At 41.0% G+C, this 15,170-nt stretch overlaps 1 protein-coding gene across 10 annotated transcripts in view; it reads left to right on the forward strand.

The window, feature by feature from the left end:
* The window catches only part of DISP1 (dispatched RND transporter family member 1), an 89,264-nt gene that overhangs the window by 37,732 nt on the left and 36,362 nt on the right, over positions 1–15,170 (forward strand). Inside the window, exons 1-2 of one of the 10 annotated variants that reach the window (XM_080586663.1) lie at positions 9,959–10,017; positions 14,524–14,685. The exons of 5 other annotated variants lie outside the window; for them this stretch is intronic. The gene's annotated coding sequence lies outside the window, so the exon portion shown is untranslated. Of the gene's footprint in view, positions 1–8,540; positions 8,935–9,088; positions 9,644–9,678; positions 10,018–10,063; positions 10,548–14,523; positions 14,686–15,170 lie in introns of those variants that run through there. 4 more of the 10 variants (XM_080586662.1, XM_080586665.1, XM_080586657.1 and 1 more) reach the window with 4 other exon arrangements.

The following is a 15,170-nucleotide window of genomic DNA, read 5'->3' on the forward strand; positions in this document are numbered from 1 at the left end:
GATGGTAATGCCACACTTGTGAAGAAAGGCATGGAAGTGAATTGTTGTTGAGCTGTTGCAATGTTGAGCTTTGAAAGGGAAAGTGCAGTTACTCAGCAAGGAAGCAATAAAGCGGGAAATCCTTTCAGTGGCCTTATAAATTGTACCCAACTATTTTTAGTATTGGCTTTGACTGTGAACAACTTAGTTCTTCTCCATCTTGTCCTAATGAAGGAAATCCCTGCACGTAGGGGACTGGAACTTCAGTTTGTTAGCATTTGAAACACAGCCCTTTGGGTTTGGTTTGTTACTCTGTGAGAATACAAAGCTAGTTCAGCAGTAACTTTATAGAAAATTTTGATTCCTGCTTATGTTTATCCTTATCCTTTCTATTTGCAGTCACACTATAGTTGCATTGTTTACTAAAAACTTGCTAAAAAATGCATGTAAAGTTTAAGTGAAAAATATCAACCCTAAAGCTATTGCTCTTACTGTATGCATAACATACACATCGTGTGCACATATACTTCTAAGTGGACCTCAGTCATCAAAGCCACTGAGGGAAGCAGGTGCCACTGAAAAAATAACCACTCTTGCTGCTCATTCTTGCCTGTTATGGTCACCGTCCTTACACCAGCGAACCTGCTTGTGCAGGTGTGTGGCGAGTTGAATTTGGGAAACTTACTGGGATTAAAACTAACCTGTGAGGAAGGAAGGGTGGGTGAGTGTCTTAGCATGTTAGCATGATATGCAGGCTCTTGCCTTTCAAATTATCTCCTAGCTTTAAAATTTCTCTAACTTAGCATGAGCATTCTGGTTCCTTTCTCTCCCTCCTTCCCTGTTCCCTACCCCCATGAAAAGCGTGGTTTGCTCGCGCTCCTTGCTTATATGCTAGTAACTGAGGAGCCTGTTTCCACTTCCCATACGTATTACTGCTGGTCCTGCCCTATGTCTCACAGCTGTATTGGAAAACCGGGAAGAACACTGGTGGGTATTGCAGTCTCTTCTATTACCAGAGCCTCATGATGCCTTTTATTCATGGTGAGAAAAAGTGTAGTGGATATGCCATACAAGTATGAAGATACTGTAAGTATGTATGAAACAAGTATGAAGAAACAAGTATGAAGACCAAATCATCCAAAATTGATTGAGATGCTTTCCTTGAGGTTGTTTTCTATCTTAGTCTCTAAAGCAGACTCTTTGGGACAGATATTTTCTTGCTTTTTGAATAAGAATTACTCTGCACTTGGATCAACTAGTCCAAATTTTGGTTCGCTTTTCTCAGTTTATAGAAATCCCTGGTAGATTTATACAGAAGTTGTTTTGGAAAGGGCATAGTATGCAGTGATACCTTCTGACAAAGGGGTTGATCTTCCTCTTGCTGCTCGTCAGCTTTCAGTACATGATTGGGCCCTGAATTCTTGCTGGGAAGGTGAGTACCTGATGTGTACGTTGCTCAGATTAAAATAGGATCTGACTGGTGACTGTTAAATACTATAGACTAAACAAGACTGTTCTGTTAAATAAGATTTAAAATTGTAAAAAAAAAAAAAAAATAAAGAAATGAGGTTTTAATACTTAAACACCGCTATATAGGTTCAATGGCTGAGTAATAAACAGATTTGTTAGCTTTATTAAAATGAGCAGTGCCCATGCACTGGAACTGGTACGCAGTCCAATTAAGTGAGCTGAAAGGGAGTTGCAGAGGGACCAAACCTCTCCTAGCTGCTGAACTGCTTTGCAGCTGTTGCTGCACCACAAGGCTGCCAGCAGTCCTCAGCAGCTGCTGTATGCCTGTCTGTCTGGATTTGGAGGTGGGTTACTGGTGGTGACTTTGTACAGCTGTGGCGTATACCCAGCTGGCACATACCCAACCATTCTGGCTTGCCAGAGTATAAAAAGCTGTCCACAGTTTTACTCTGTAATGACCAAAAGTTATTAGTCGTCTCTTAGTTCCCATACCCCCGTTTCCTGTGCAGAAGACCAGGCTCAGCCCTATTGCTTCAGAGTCCTGGAGTATTTCATCTTCCTCAAACCCTAGCTATGGAAAGAAACAATGCTTGTAAATGTATTTCAGCAACTAGTCCTCTTCTGATTCCTTAATTTTTGTGTGAAGAGAGTTAATCTGATACGACAACTTTGTCTAAGCAGTAGAGCCAAACACTGTTTTGACAGATCTCCTGGAAACAGAGCATGTATAATGCATTTTAAATTGGTAGTCTGTAGTAACAGGAAAAAGCAATATATTGTAACTGAATTGGTGACATACATCATAGATGCTGTAGTAGAAGCAATCAAATTGTAGCTTGATCTTGAATTCAATCTCTAAATAGCTATCTAACCATATTCACTTGAATGTAAATCTCAAGAGGGTTTGAAAAGTCTGCAAGTACATCATCGTAGATACCTGGTCAAAACCGGACATCTTCAATATAAAAATGGAGTTTGTCAAATGGCATCATATGGAGAAATAAGATTTCTTGGTTTGTAATACAATTGGAATGCAATTTTTGTACACCCTGTGCTTTTCCAAAGTGTTTTTTTTGAGTAGAGAATTGATCTGGAGGGTGTACAATTGGAGTTCTGTACTGACAAGAATGTAGCTCAGGACTGTGTGGCTCCAGGGAATCTGTGTATGCTACAGAAAACACCAGATCAGGTTTTTAAGATACATTCCAACATCCTTCGTTGTAATATTAAGAGGAATAGACAGCATTAGAAAAAGCATGTAGAAAAAAGTTACGTGGATGTTTCATAGTTTAGATTTGTCTCAAGGTTTCCAACTTAGAAAAGCAGATTAGAAATGTCTCAAACATGTCTCAAACTTTAGTGAGCAGCTTTGGAACTGATGTGACTTGTGTACGATAGGCAGTAATTGGAGTTTAGTCTAAACAGTGTGAAATCAGAGAGCCCCAGAGAAATCTGACATCTTCTAAAGGTATGACGGCTGATGCTGTGAAAGGTCTGGTTCTCGATTTATCTGAATGTATGAGAAATTCCCAGGCTCACATCTGTTTGCCAAAAGACAGCAAGAAAAGATTGACTTCACGTTGCATGAGCTGTGTTTGGGTAACCTTCTGAAAGGCAAGCGGTCTAGTGAGCAAACATTGAGTTTGTGCTCAAATAACATTTTCTCTTGCCTTGTCTGTCAGGCCTTCATTAGTGTGTCAGAAAAGCTCACATCAAATAAAAACTTCTCTATGGGCTCCAGCAATATTCACTTACTCAAAACACTTGGATCTTTTTTTGTGAAGGAAAAAAACTTCAGTGCTTATTTCACTTTCCTAATGAGGAAAGGTGAAGGTGTGATAGAGGTTGTGTACAAAAGGAGAGGGAGCTTTTTTATGTTGTTTGAAGGTTTAGGCAATTTCTTTTGAAAATCCTTTGAAAAAAATGTTTGTAGATACACGTTTGTAGATGTTTCTCTCCTCTTACTAAGCAAAGGAATAGCGCACTAGGTTGAAATTTCAATAGGTAGGAGGAATATTTCAGAACTGCAGTAACTGAACTTGCTCTTAAATAAGTACCTTTCTATTTTTGCTGGCTGAGTAACTTTCTGATATCTCGGTGTTTATGAATTAGCAATACTTCTGCAGTTGCAATAAATACTAATGTTACGCTTTTAGTTTCCGTGAGACAAGTGCAAAACTATGGTTCCTATGTTAAAAGCAATTGATACCTTTTTAAAAAAAAATCCTTTTATTTTCAATACCTTTCTGTTCCCTGAACTAAGAACATAAATCTGAAAAAGCAACCTTTCTGTTGTAACTACTGCTATTTCTATTTTAACTGGAGAAACATTTTATGGCCTACAGCTGTATGGATTCTTCAAAATGATGGGAAAAATGCAGTGCTTCGTTATTTGTTTGATTATAGACAAGTTAATGTAGTAATTACTGTAACAACATTGGCAAAGTGCATTTCTCCTGTCACTTGGGAAAATCTATATTGCAATAGTGACTTTCACTGTAATGCCAGGATGGTGCTTGTAATTTAAATACCGGTGTTGTAAGAGTGATAGAATTAGTACTACTTTTTTATGTCGTGTGTATATTTTATGTTCAGATAAAGTATTCTGTTAGTTTTTCCCTCCGTGGTCAGTCTGGCCTATTTTACAAGTGACATTCTACATGTGTGCACTTACGTAAGGTACACTTCAGTGCAGTTCGTAGTGGAAAAGGTACACCTGTGAGAAAGGAATGTGAATGAGAAAATGTAACTGTGTAAACATGTTTATGCAGCTGCATTTTAGTGTAACTTATTAGAGCTCTCTTTATGGGATAAAACTGTACCACTGAAGACAAGCTATTAAAAATTTCTCGGAAACATTGTAAGTTTTAGATAAATCAGAAAATATGCCTCTTCAGTTCTGCGTCCAGATGTGGTTGTGCTTCTTGAACAAGATGTCTTCATATTAGTATCTGGAAACTTTCAGATGCTAGTACAATTAGCTTGTGAACTTTCCACATTAAAGGATTTTGCAGAATATTAAATCTGTTTTTCATGGTTAATACACAACTCTTATTTTAGTGGTGTAAATAAATTGCTTAAATGTTCAATGTAGGGACTTAAACTTACTGGCTTTTCAAGATTTTTGTGTGATATGGGACTTCAGTTATTTTGGAGCCTCAGATATATATTTCAATTCAGAGCGAGTGTTGTGATTTGGAAACATGCAAAGTAAAACTTACCTCTATTAGATCTTCACTGAAAAATCATTTAATTCATGTTAGTATTTCTAGTATGTAAGTAGATGGAACTAGACAGTTTTACATCTCAAAATTCAACTGTAACATGACGTGAATAATTTTTTTCATTGAGATACTGAGTTTTAAGAAATACTGCTAGTGAGTCATTTTTAGTGGGGGGGAAGCCTGGAAAATGTCACCATCCTACTTTAAGAGCATTTAAAAAAATCAATAAAAATAGTTTAGAATCCCACTTTGTTTACAATATCATATTGGACTGACTTTTTAATTACATGAGGGACTGAGATGATATTGTCCTAGGCACTTTATGGACAATGAAAGTCACTCTTTGTCCCCAGAAATTTACTTCTGTCCTTTGACTTTCAGTGTTATTTGAGATGATGTGACCCGAAGCATCCAGTTTCCAGAATATTGAAAGAATGTGTTGGTATCTCTCATAGATGTAATCTGTAGAGTTTAAATCTCCCAATTACAAGTCAGAAGTTTTTTTATCTTGAAAGCATAAAAACATCCAAGAACGAACACACACACAGTTACAAGTCAGAAGTTCTTTGTTTATCTTGAAAGCTTAAAAACACTCAAGGACCATCCCCCACACCCCAGCAATAGCATCTGACATCTCCCGTTGTCCCCTTTGGGTTTAAAGCTTTTCACTGTCTACACTTGCTTCCTCCTCAGCCTTTCTTAAGCATATCAATTATGAAAGAGTGTGATGAACTCAGGATGGGTGGAAACTGGAGAAGGACAGACAATTTACTTCACATCATCCATTGATCAGACAGTATTTCATCCTTGTGGAATTACCAGTCAGAAGGGAACGCTTAGTACTTAAAGCTTCAGCTATAGGGATATGATGATACTGAATCCACTTTGCTTATATTGCAACCTATATTTATATCAAAGCTTATCTCCTCTACTCCCTGAGGACAAATAAAATGTATAGAACAATGCCAGTGTAAGAGGAAGTGAGCTCCTATATTTAGTACTTTAAATTGTATCCCCTTCTATTCTTCATCCTGTATCTCAGAGAAAGAAACTCACAGATTTATGTACTTTTTTTTCACTTGTCTGCTTTTTCTCTTTAAAATATTGGATGGGTCGCACAGATTGTGAACAGACAGCGCAAACTCACCGTGCCAGTTTTGAGTTTCCATCACAGGAATACTGTCTGAACACAGCTATTTCATTTTTAGGCTCAGTTTAGGTCTAGAAGCAATCACACTTGTCTGAGACTGCAACCCTACATGTCAGTTTCTTCGCCACATTGCTTGACTTAAGAGCATTTGGGAGCACTGTGTAGGCACTCAGATATCTCTGCAAAATTGTATGGTATGACGGGGCCAGAGCTGATCTATTAATTTCTGATGGGTCAAGCTGGCTTAGGCTGATTAACTTTCTCAGTACTGTGCTCCCTGGCATGGCCTCCATGTAGTCCTGTAATCTGGAAGTCCCAGTATGTGCCTCTGAATAATTAAAGTAGCTGCTTCCATTTCAATATTAACTCAAATGTTGTACAAAAATAGACCTTAGTATGAAAAGAATAGGGTTTTGCTATGAAAAGTATAGGGTTGGTTCCATAATGTATTTCCTGATGGTGTTGATTATTTTAAATGCTGTTTGGTAAACTGCTGACTGCAGTGCCAGACTGTAGCAGCTGAGGTGCAATAGCGAATGCTTTGTCCAAGAAAAATCACTAGTCAGGAAATTCTGTAAATGGATAAGAATTGCAATAAAAAATCATTGTAGCTGTAATAAAATGCTTGTGGAGTACATGTGCCACATACAGAACTAGTGCTGTCATTTTAACCTCTAATTAGCTCTTCTATTCCATTATTCTCTCCAATTTATTAGCAATTCAGCAGAATTTCTGCAGCACCTGTGGTGCCCTGTCTGGCCTTCAAGGATTTCAAAAGCCTCTGAGATTTTTCCCTGAGCACTTGCATAATCCAGCATCAATTTGTCCCCAGAGCACCCAGAAAAAGCCACCGGCTCTCCTCTTAAAGTTTGATATTGTCAAAGTCCTTCAGCCTCTTCTGAATCTCTCTCTAAAAGAGACTGCTGTGACAATACGCATCTGTGATTGATGTCACGTTAAGCTCAGAGGCATGTGAAGGTATCCTGCCAAGAGAAGGTGCAGAGAATAGCTGAGGCTTCAGTGTTGGAAAAGTGGTAGCTCAGTAGCAGCTCTTGCTTGTGGGCAGCCCAAGCTAGCAGAAGGGGATGGTGCCTGTTGGCCCTGCCTGATGTCTTCAGGAAAGAATTGTGATCAAGACTGCCAGCTCTTTGCAGCTTGTTTGAATAGAAGAGCAATCAGACTTCATACCCTGCAACACAGTCTCAGCCGTGCTTTGTAAATACAAGTCTAAGGTAGAATTCACTTTAGGCTTATCTTTTCATATATTATACAAACTATAATTCAGTTGAAACTAATAAGGTTATCCTCATAACAGTATTTTAATTTTTGAAGGATGTACATAGAATTCTGGGATCTATATTACTATTTCACTAGTATTTGATTTTATACTGAAGTTAAGCATACAATGAAAAATGTTACTTTAAAACCATATTTTTTTTAACTGATCCTTATGGCAAATTATAAGAGATGATTAGATTGATAAGAGATTGGAATGATAAGGTTATAAGATTATATAATTATAAGACATATCATCTTGAAGATTAATTCAGTCAAACTTTATTTTGTTCATTTCCTTACTTGTGCATGATAAGGAGTTGAGAATTCATTGTATTTGATAGTTGTTGCTTGTAAAATGGCTTGACAGCTACCTAGATAGGTAAGAACTTGCTGGTGGGTTGAGGAGCATTATGTTGATTTAAAGCAAGACCGAATTAGTATTGCAGACATTCTGTAGATTCTATGCATCTATGCATTTCCAGATGGTGGATGGCATAGTGTTACTCATTTATCTTCTCTAGGCCTCCGCAGATCAAGTCTGACATCCTTGATCTGTCTTTAATCATTCTAAGTTCTTCCATCCTTTCCACCTCCCCTGTTTTTTTTCCTCTGCCTGTGTTCCACATGGTGCAGAGCTTGGTTTTATTTCCTGATCATTCATTGGCAAATGAAGTAAGCACTTGATGTCACTGGAGATGCAGAGGGATACGCAGCAATATTAAAGCTGAATGTAGCACAGAAGTGGATGATGAAGGGTGTATGATGATGCCAAAAATTGGGAGTGTGCCGGTGGGCATTAAACAAGGTTCTGGGGGCACAGTGTAGTATATGGGGAAAAGATTTCTTCTTGTAACCACTCACAGTGTTGAGTTTGCTTTTCAGATGCTGTAAAGCCAATAATTGACTAGCTCTGTAACTCAAATATATGATAAAGTATTCAAATCCAATTTGTACAGGAAACATTTTATTAAGCGTAACCTATGAACATACATTATATTTTCACTTTACTATCATCCCGGGGAACAAAGTGCTTGCAGTAAGCTGATGAGCCAAGATATACTAATGCTATTTTGTGTAGTACATAAAATATTTAGAACTTTAATAGATTGTGATCCTTTGGATTTTTGCAGTACTCTTCCTCCCAGATATTGAAGCAGGGAGAAAATGTTAATGAGCCTTTTGTAACTTCTTAGAGGTAGTTAGCAATTATGCATGATACAGTATCAGCAGTGAACTGATACAGCAATATTTGCATAATTAAGAACTTCATTAATATAGATTTGAAAAAACTGTAGAAGTTTGTGACTTTGGAAAAGTAGCTTTGTCCAGTAGATTATTCTTGTGATACTTCTAAGCATTTATTATGTATTTCAGATATTCAGAAAGCAAATACCATACTGCAGTCCTACTTCCAGTTTGTTCTCTGATTTAAAGCTATATGTCTTTCAGTATTGGTATTTTATTCAATAAATATGAATTCCTTGTACAAACAGTCCTGGATCATTAGCATTGAGTGGCTCTACATTGGTGGAAAGTAAGTTTTCTATTGGAGAATCCATTAATGTCAGAAAAAATGTTCTGTATACAATCCCAATGGGGTGTGGGGGGTGGAGAAAGGTCAGCTGATGCCAATAAAATTATTTTTGAAGGTGAGAAAGGCAAGCAACACTGAAGGCAAATTTAAGGGGAAAAAAAAACCGGGGGAAGCAGAGCAGTCTTTCACCACCTGTTTAAGACTGGATCCAATGAGCAGGAGGGACCCGTCTTGTGTCAGAATTGGACCAGAGCTCCTGAGGTCACTGTGAGGGAAACTGAGTGCCAATGTTTCTTTCAGTAAGTTTTTTTTTTTTTGCTTTAGAGTTTGCATGCTTTACAAAGGTTAAAGATGCTTGTGAATGTGAAATTGCTTTTACTACAACTGTATTCTTTGCTCTACCAGCTCAACCTGACCCTGAAATCAGGGCTCCTATATTTAAGTGGAGGGAAAAGAGGGCGCTTCAACAAAGCCAGCCTTGAGTGGATTGGGATGTGCTTCAGAGGGGTGGGGGACTAGATTATACGATTTGTATCAGGAGGATGCCAGTTCTAAGGTTTGCTTCAGAGATACTCAGAGCTGAGGAAAAAATGGGAGTTGCCTGGCAAAATCTGAGGCTTGTGAGGTTTTGTAGCTAATAGAAACGTACCCCAGTAGAGCAGGTTCAAACCTGCCCCTGGCATTTCCCGTAGTACTGTTTTTAAAAGCTGCTCGTAATACAGCTCTGCGCATTCAATGAGCACTGTATTCCACACTGTAACACACACTGAGCTCTTTCCAAATGCCACACGCTGCTTCGTACTTGTGGGCCTGGAACTGGGAGGTTGGAGCTCCCCAGGCGTGGTGACCTCTGGTTAGTTGTGGCGGTGTTTTCGTTGTGATCTGCAAGCCAACAGGCTGCATCCTCTGCTCACGAACACTTCACCCTTTTAGCATCTGTAATAATTCTGCAGTTTTTATTTATGAAGTCATCAAGAACCGTATCTGAGGAGGAGGGGGAGGGCCGAGGTAAGCTCAGAAAGCGCTTTAATCAAGTTACAGCGGGCGCAGCTCGGCGTCCCGCTTCCCTCCGCTCCCTCCTGCCTGCTCGGGGCCCGGCTCCGGACACGGCCGGGAAGGGCGGAGGCGGGGAGGCCGCGGCTCTCGGCAGGGCCGGCCGTGCCCAACGCCGCCTCACGGGGCGGGCAGGGGGGCGCCGGCGGCTCCCGCCTCGGCCTGGCGGAGAAGGGGAGGCCTCGCCCCGCGGGGGCCCGGCCCGGCCCCGGCCCCGGCTTCGGCTCCGCCCCGGCCCGGCCCCCCAGCGCCGCGGCGGCCGCCGGCAGCTCGCTGCCCGCCCCGGGCCGCGCTCCGCTCGCCGCTCGGCCGCCTCAGCCTCCCCTGCGGTAAGCGTGGGCGTGGGGGGGGCCGGGCGGGCTCGGCCGCGCCGCTTCTCGGGCTGCGGGCGGCGGAGCTCGCTCCGGGGGAAGGCGTGAGGGCGCGGGTCGAGCTCACCATTGTGCGCGCCGAGGCGCCGCTTTCTCGTGCGAATAGCCCCCTTCGCTCGCGGAAGGCTGCAGCCGGGCAGGAACGCCTCGGCATGGAAACAGCCCTCCCGTGCCAGGCGCTGTCGGGGCACACGCTGTTGGCCCGGCGGTGCCCTCAGCGCAGCTCGGCGAGCGGGCGCTGAAGTAAAAGCAAGGCGCGCGTGGAAAGGGAGCGGCGCAGAACCGTGCTAGCACGCGTAGCTTTCGAAGAAAACCGCTGCTGGGCTGGGTGCGTGAGGCTGCCTAGCTGTGCTTCCCGTGGCCCTGCGTTTATCGGCCAGGTGTGCCGCCGGCCCGCCTGCCTACTTGGTGGGCCTCGGCTCTCTTGCCGAGCGCTTTGCTGGTTTAGTACGCGGCGGTTGTGAGCTCCTCGGTGCTCCCGTCAGAAGGTGAGGGGAAATGCTGTTATTAGCAACAGAGCCCTAACAGATTTTCCAGCATAGCTCTCAAATAGGAGAACAAAAGACCTGTTTCTAAATAGATAGTCAGGAGTTTTCTTAACCGATTACATAACGTCATAGCGCGGTCAGGACGATGACAGAATACAGCTCCAGCTATGCCTGAAGAGCATTTCTTTCTGTCTCCGCTTACAGCTATAGTACTCTAATTGGTAATCCCATAGCGAGATGAACTAAAAATAAAGGTTTTCAATACAACTAATACCTTTTACATACAGAAAGACATATATTTCTCCCCTCTCTGTGTAAACCGGATTAGAGCTGTTTTGGTTCAGAATATTTGCAGCTACAGAAACTTAAGTATCTTTCACGTGGTAATGGCGAGTCAGTAAATTGAGTAAATAAGATTTAGTGTGATGAGAGCCTACCAGTTGTAACCGATGTTTGGGTTTTGTAACACATTTCCATGCTCTTAAACTGTGCTGAAGTATACCTGCTTTCCAGAGCTGTGCGCTCTTTTCTTAAGTAATGTGTTTTGTTCCAAGCATTTCTGTCTGTAGCTGTATCTCTTTCCCTTTCCAAAACTCTGATTATGTATGTGGAGCTTTCTCTTTTTCATTTTCTTAATACATTTTTTTCCATTTTCCCTGTGCGTATATGTTTAAGAATTTTTAAATGAAACTTAAAGGTTGTACGAAACTTGTGGAAGAGAATTTTCAGGGCTTCTTGTTGTTACTTCTACCGACAGCTGAATTATCTTCATGATGAGCTCTGACTTTAGGACGACTTTGTAGTTGAAGCACTGCAATTGATTATTTTTTTTTTACACAAAGGTTGGCAAATGATTTCTGTAAATATTGTTTTACTGTTTGTGCCAGGAAAAGTAACTTCAGCTTAAAAGCAAAGTGTATTTCTGAAGTTCTTGCAAAATCTTTCCCACCCTTGGCAGTCTTTTCCAGCTCCCTCCCCCACAGCTGGTGTGGGGGGGTCATTTTGCGTGCCAGCACGGCAACACTGATTCACCAGTGCCCATCTGTAGCATGAGCTGTGGTGCTGGCATGGGGACATCTGGAAACTCCCTGTCACGGGAATTGCAATTCCTGAGCCAGCCTGCGATGCAGGAAATGAAATCTTGGTGTCTCAGGTTTGAGACAGGACGGCTTCTTAGCAGGTCAAGCTGTTGGGAGGAATGGAAGAATTAACTTTTTTTTTTTTTTTTGAATCAGTGGGTTTCAAAACCTAGTCAAAATGAACATGGAGGAGAAATTTCCATTCTGCAAATCTCTTCTGCTTCATAACTGTATTCTAACTACTACTGCATGGCAAAAATGCTTAGGTGGCCGAAAATCTGCTTAACAGGGAGACATTGAGAAAAATCTATATTTATAGACTGCTCAGCAAATAAACTGACGGTAGTTGCATTTCTCAAAAATAGGAAGTGCATTGTATCGATCCTCGAAGTAGTTTTGTTACTAAGTATATCGCATAAACCTGCATGATGAGGTTTAGAGATTGTTCCAGAAGATAAAAATACTTACATATGTGTGTATATATAAAATATACTTTAAATTCCTGAGAACGAAGTGGAAAGGACGGAGAGTACATGTGTTCTAGTAAGTGTCTGTGTTTTGTGTAGCGACAGCTTTTCAGGAAGACACAGTGGTTAACAGCTGAAATAGAAAAGCAAGAGGCAGGGTATTGAGAGAAACCAAGCACCACATATGAATGCATAGGAGTAAGAGCTAGAGAATTTGAAAAATGTCTAGCTGAGAGCCAAACTGGAGGTCAACAACCATAAAACATTAAAAAGCTGTTTGTCTTGCTAAAGAACACTGCAGTGATAGATAACTAGACGTCTCCCATAAAAACCAATATCAAACACCAGGCACCACCTGTTACTTCTGGGAACGCTGAGAAAAAGCAAAGCTGCAAGGAATTCTGGTGATGTGAAGGAGGAGGAAACCCTCCTTAGAGGGGCTGTGCACTGACTGGCACAGCAACCGAGTCTGGAGAGGGCTTACGCCGAGACTGCACAACCCATTTGCCACATGAAAAAACGTGTAGCCGCTTAAGAGACTGTAAGCCCATTATAATATTTCGTCTGGAAGGAGACTTAACAGGTAGCAATGGGATTGTTAAAACGTTGCTTATTTTGAGAACGCACTACTTGTGGAGTTAAACTGCTTCAGATGAACTTTTGACATGAGAAGACTCCTGCCCCCCGGGCTTCCCTTCAGACATAAGCTCACGTCAGAACCGTTGTGCTTTGTAGCTGACGGGTCTGGAAGGGCCAGAAAACCTGGACCAGTTCGGTGGGCTGGGTGGCATGCTGCTGGTTAGAGCTGCAAGGCTTTTGATAACTTTAAAAAGAGATTTCTGTTGTGTCTTACCTTAAACGAAAAGAAAATAGTCTTATAAAGCACTTTGGTTTTATTTTGGCGCAAGATGCGGAGTTTTAGGGTACATATCTTAAGTGGTCAAAAATACCAAGAATACAACAGTGAACTTTTTTCATCTTCTAACAATCTATAAATTATCTATACTAATATGCTAGGCTATACTAAATTTCCACTACATCATTCCCTCTTGAACTTGCACTTCTGTCATTCTCAATTGCAGGCGTTATGAGTCCAGATGGGATTTGTTGAACCAATGTTTTTTTAAGTCTTTTTTTTAAAAAAAAAAAAAAAAAAAAAGCTTTAAAGTGAAGAAAAATCTTTCAGTTGAAGCCAAAGGAACAGGTGAACTTAATCCAAGTCTCAAATGAACACGCTAGTTAGGGAACACCAAATCCTACATAGTTTCAGTGTGGTACAGCATTACTTTATTTCCTGAAGGGCTTGCAATGCAGATGGCAGATGTCTGCTGGGTAAGCTGTGTTCGTTGTTAGCTCTACAAATAATAGAGGGATTACTCCATAAAACTGTCACTACGTAACATTGCCTCTGCAGACTGTGGTACTTTCCAGATATGACACTCTTCCAAACTTATGGCTGAAGTGCTTTCTTAGCAGTTACTGTTATCAAGCATCCAGTAATACTGGGTAATTCTGCTTTTCTTTCCCTAGCAGTCCAGCTGGTATAATTTCTAAATACACGTTTGTGTTTAAAATAACGTGTCCAGCTGGAGAGGTGAAGAGAAGGGTGGATAACCAAGTATAGTACATTAAACATCAAGGTTAACATTTTTTTCTAATTGAATGTATTCTTCTGATAAGTAGGGCCGTGTATATTAAAACCGGTGTTATATCCACAACCCTCATTCTCAGAGACTGTTTTAAAATACTCTTACTCCATTTTTTTTCCTTCCTGGATGCAGAGGTTATTTGTTTTCCCAAGTCTGCATGTTAATAAAATCTTATTATGCGTTTACTTGGTGCATTTAACTTCCCTGTTTGTGCATCCTCTAAAGGAGGTGTTCCGAGTTAACCTCGGGCCGTTACGTTTCACAGTAAGTTCCCAGTCATTGCAGTTGTGGTAGCTGAGACAAAACACAGCAGAGAGATGACAACTGCTGGTGAAATTTTGGTGCCAGTGGAGCTGCAGACTTGTATAAAGCGTGACACAGGGAATATCACAGGACATAATTTATAGTACCTTCAAATGGGCAAGACGAATTGAGATAACACTGGACTTGTCAAGTGACATCAACCGTCTTACATTTTGTTAAAAAAAAAGCAAAGCACACAGTTACCAAAGCAAATGAAAACAAGCAGTTCAACCAATTTTTGAGAATTAGTTTGAGCAACAATTCTTCTAAGCTCTGTTGGAATAAGACACCTAATCATGTGGCTGCCTTAAGCATGCAAAGTGGTTTTGCTGGCTTTAGTAGAGCATGGAAAGAGATTCAGGGTGAGCAGATAACTTCCATGTCTTGATCAGACTCGATGAAAATGGGTAGAGCTCAAGTGTTTCTCAATGCTTATGAAGGAAGAATCAGCTTAACCTGTTAATTTTGTTTTTCATAGCTTGAAATAGTTCACGGATGATCTGTTCACCAGGGGAACAAAGGCAGAATTACATTGCTCGTGTCGTTGTACTGCTGATGGTGATCTCTGGCGTCTCTTGGAATTTACTAGTTTCTGTAGTTCTATTTTCTGAAAAATGAGCTTAAACTGAAAAGCATGCAGGTAGATATTACATCCACTGAAAATAAGGCATTTTATCTTTCATCATGTTAAATCCAGGCTGTGGTGCTGTCTGAAACAAAAGTCATAATCCCTGTGTTGGTGTTCAGCAGAAGCACAGACACTGCGAATGTCTCTGCACTGAGAGCACCAGCTCCCAAACGTGTGAGTTGTAACGCTTGCATCTCTGTGCTGCAGGCACGCCTCATGCATAAATGCCTGTTTTTCTTCATAAAGCAATTCGAAACAGCCACTAAAAATTATGCAGTGTTATCTCAATTGCTGCGTGCACAGATGTCCTGGGTTTAAAGCAAAAAGGATGCGGTCTTTCATCTCGAAGGACTCGGTATCTGCAGGATCTCCATACCTGACTTTCAATTACAATAATAGTCTGCAGAGCTGTAACTTTCATGAGATTACAGCAGTCTCAAGCAATGATATTTAGTCCAACTAACGTAGAAAAAGAAATGCGACAACACCGCCATGCA

The sequence above is a fragment of the Anser brachyrhynchus genome, assembly GCF_964034855.1.
Source record: "Anser brachyrhynchus genome assembly, chromosome: 3".
NCBI classification, from domain to species: domain Eukaryota; kingdom Metazoa; phylum Chordata; class Aves; order Anseriformes; family Anatidae; genus Anser; species Anser brachyrhynchus.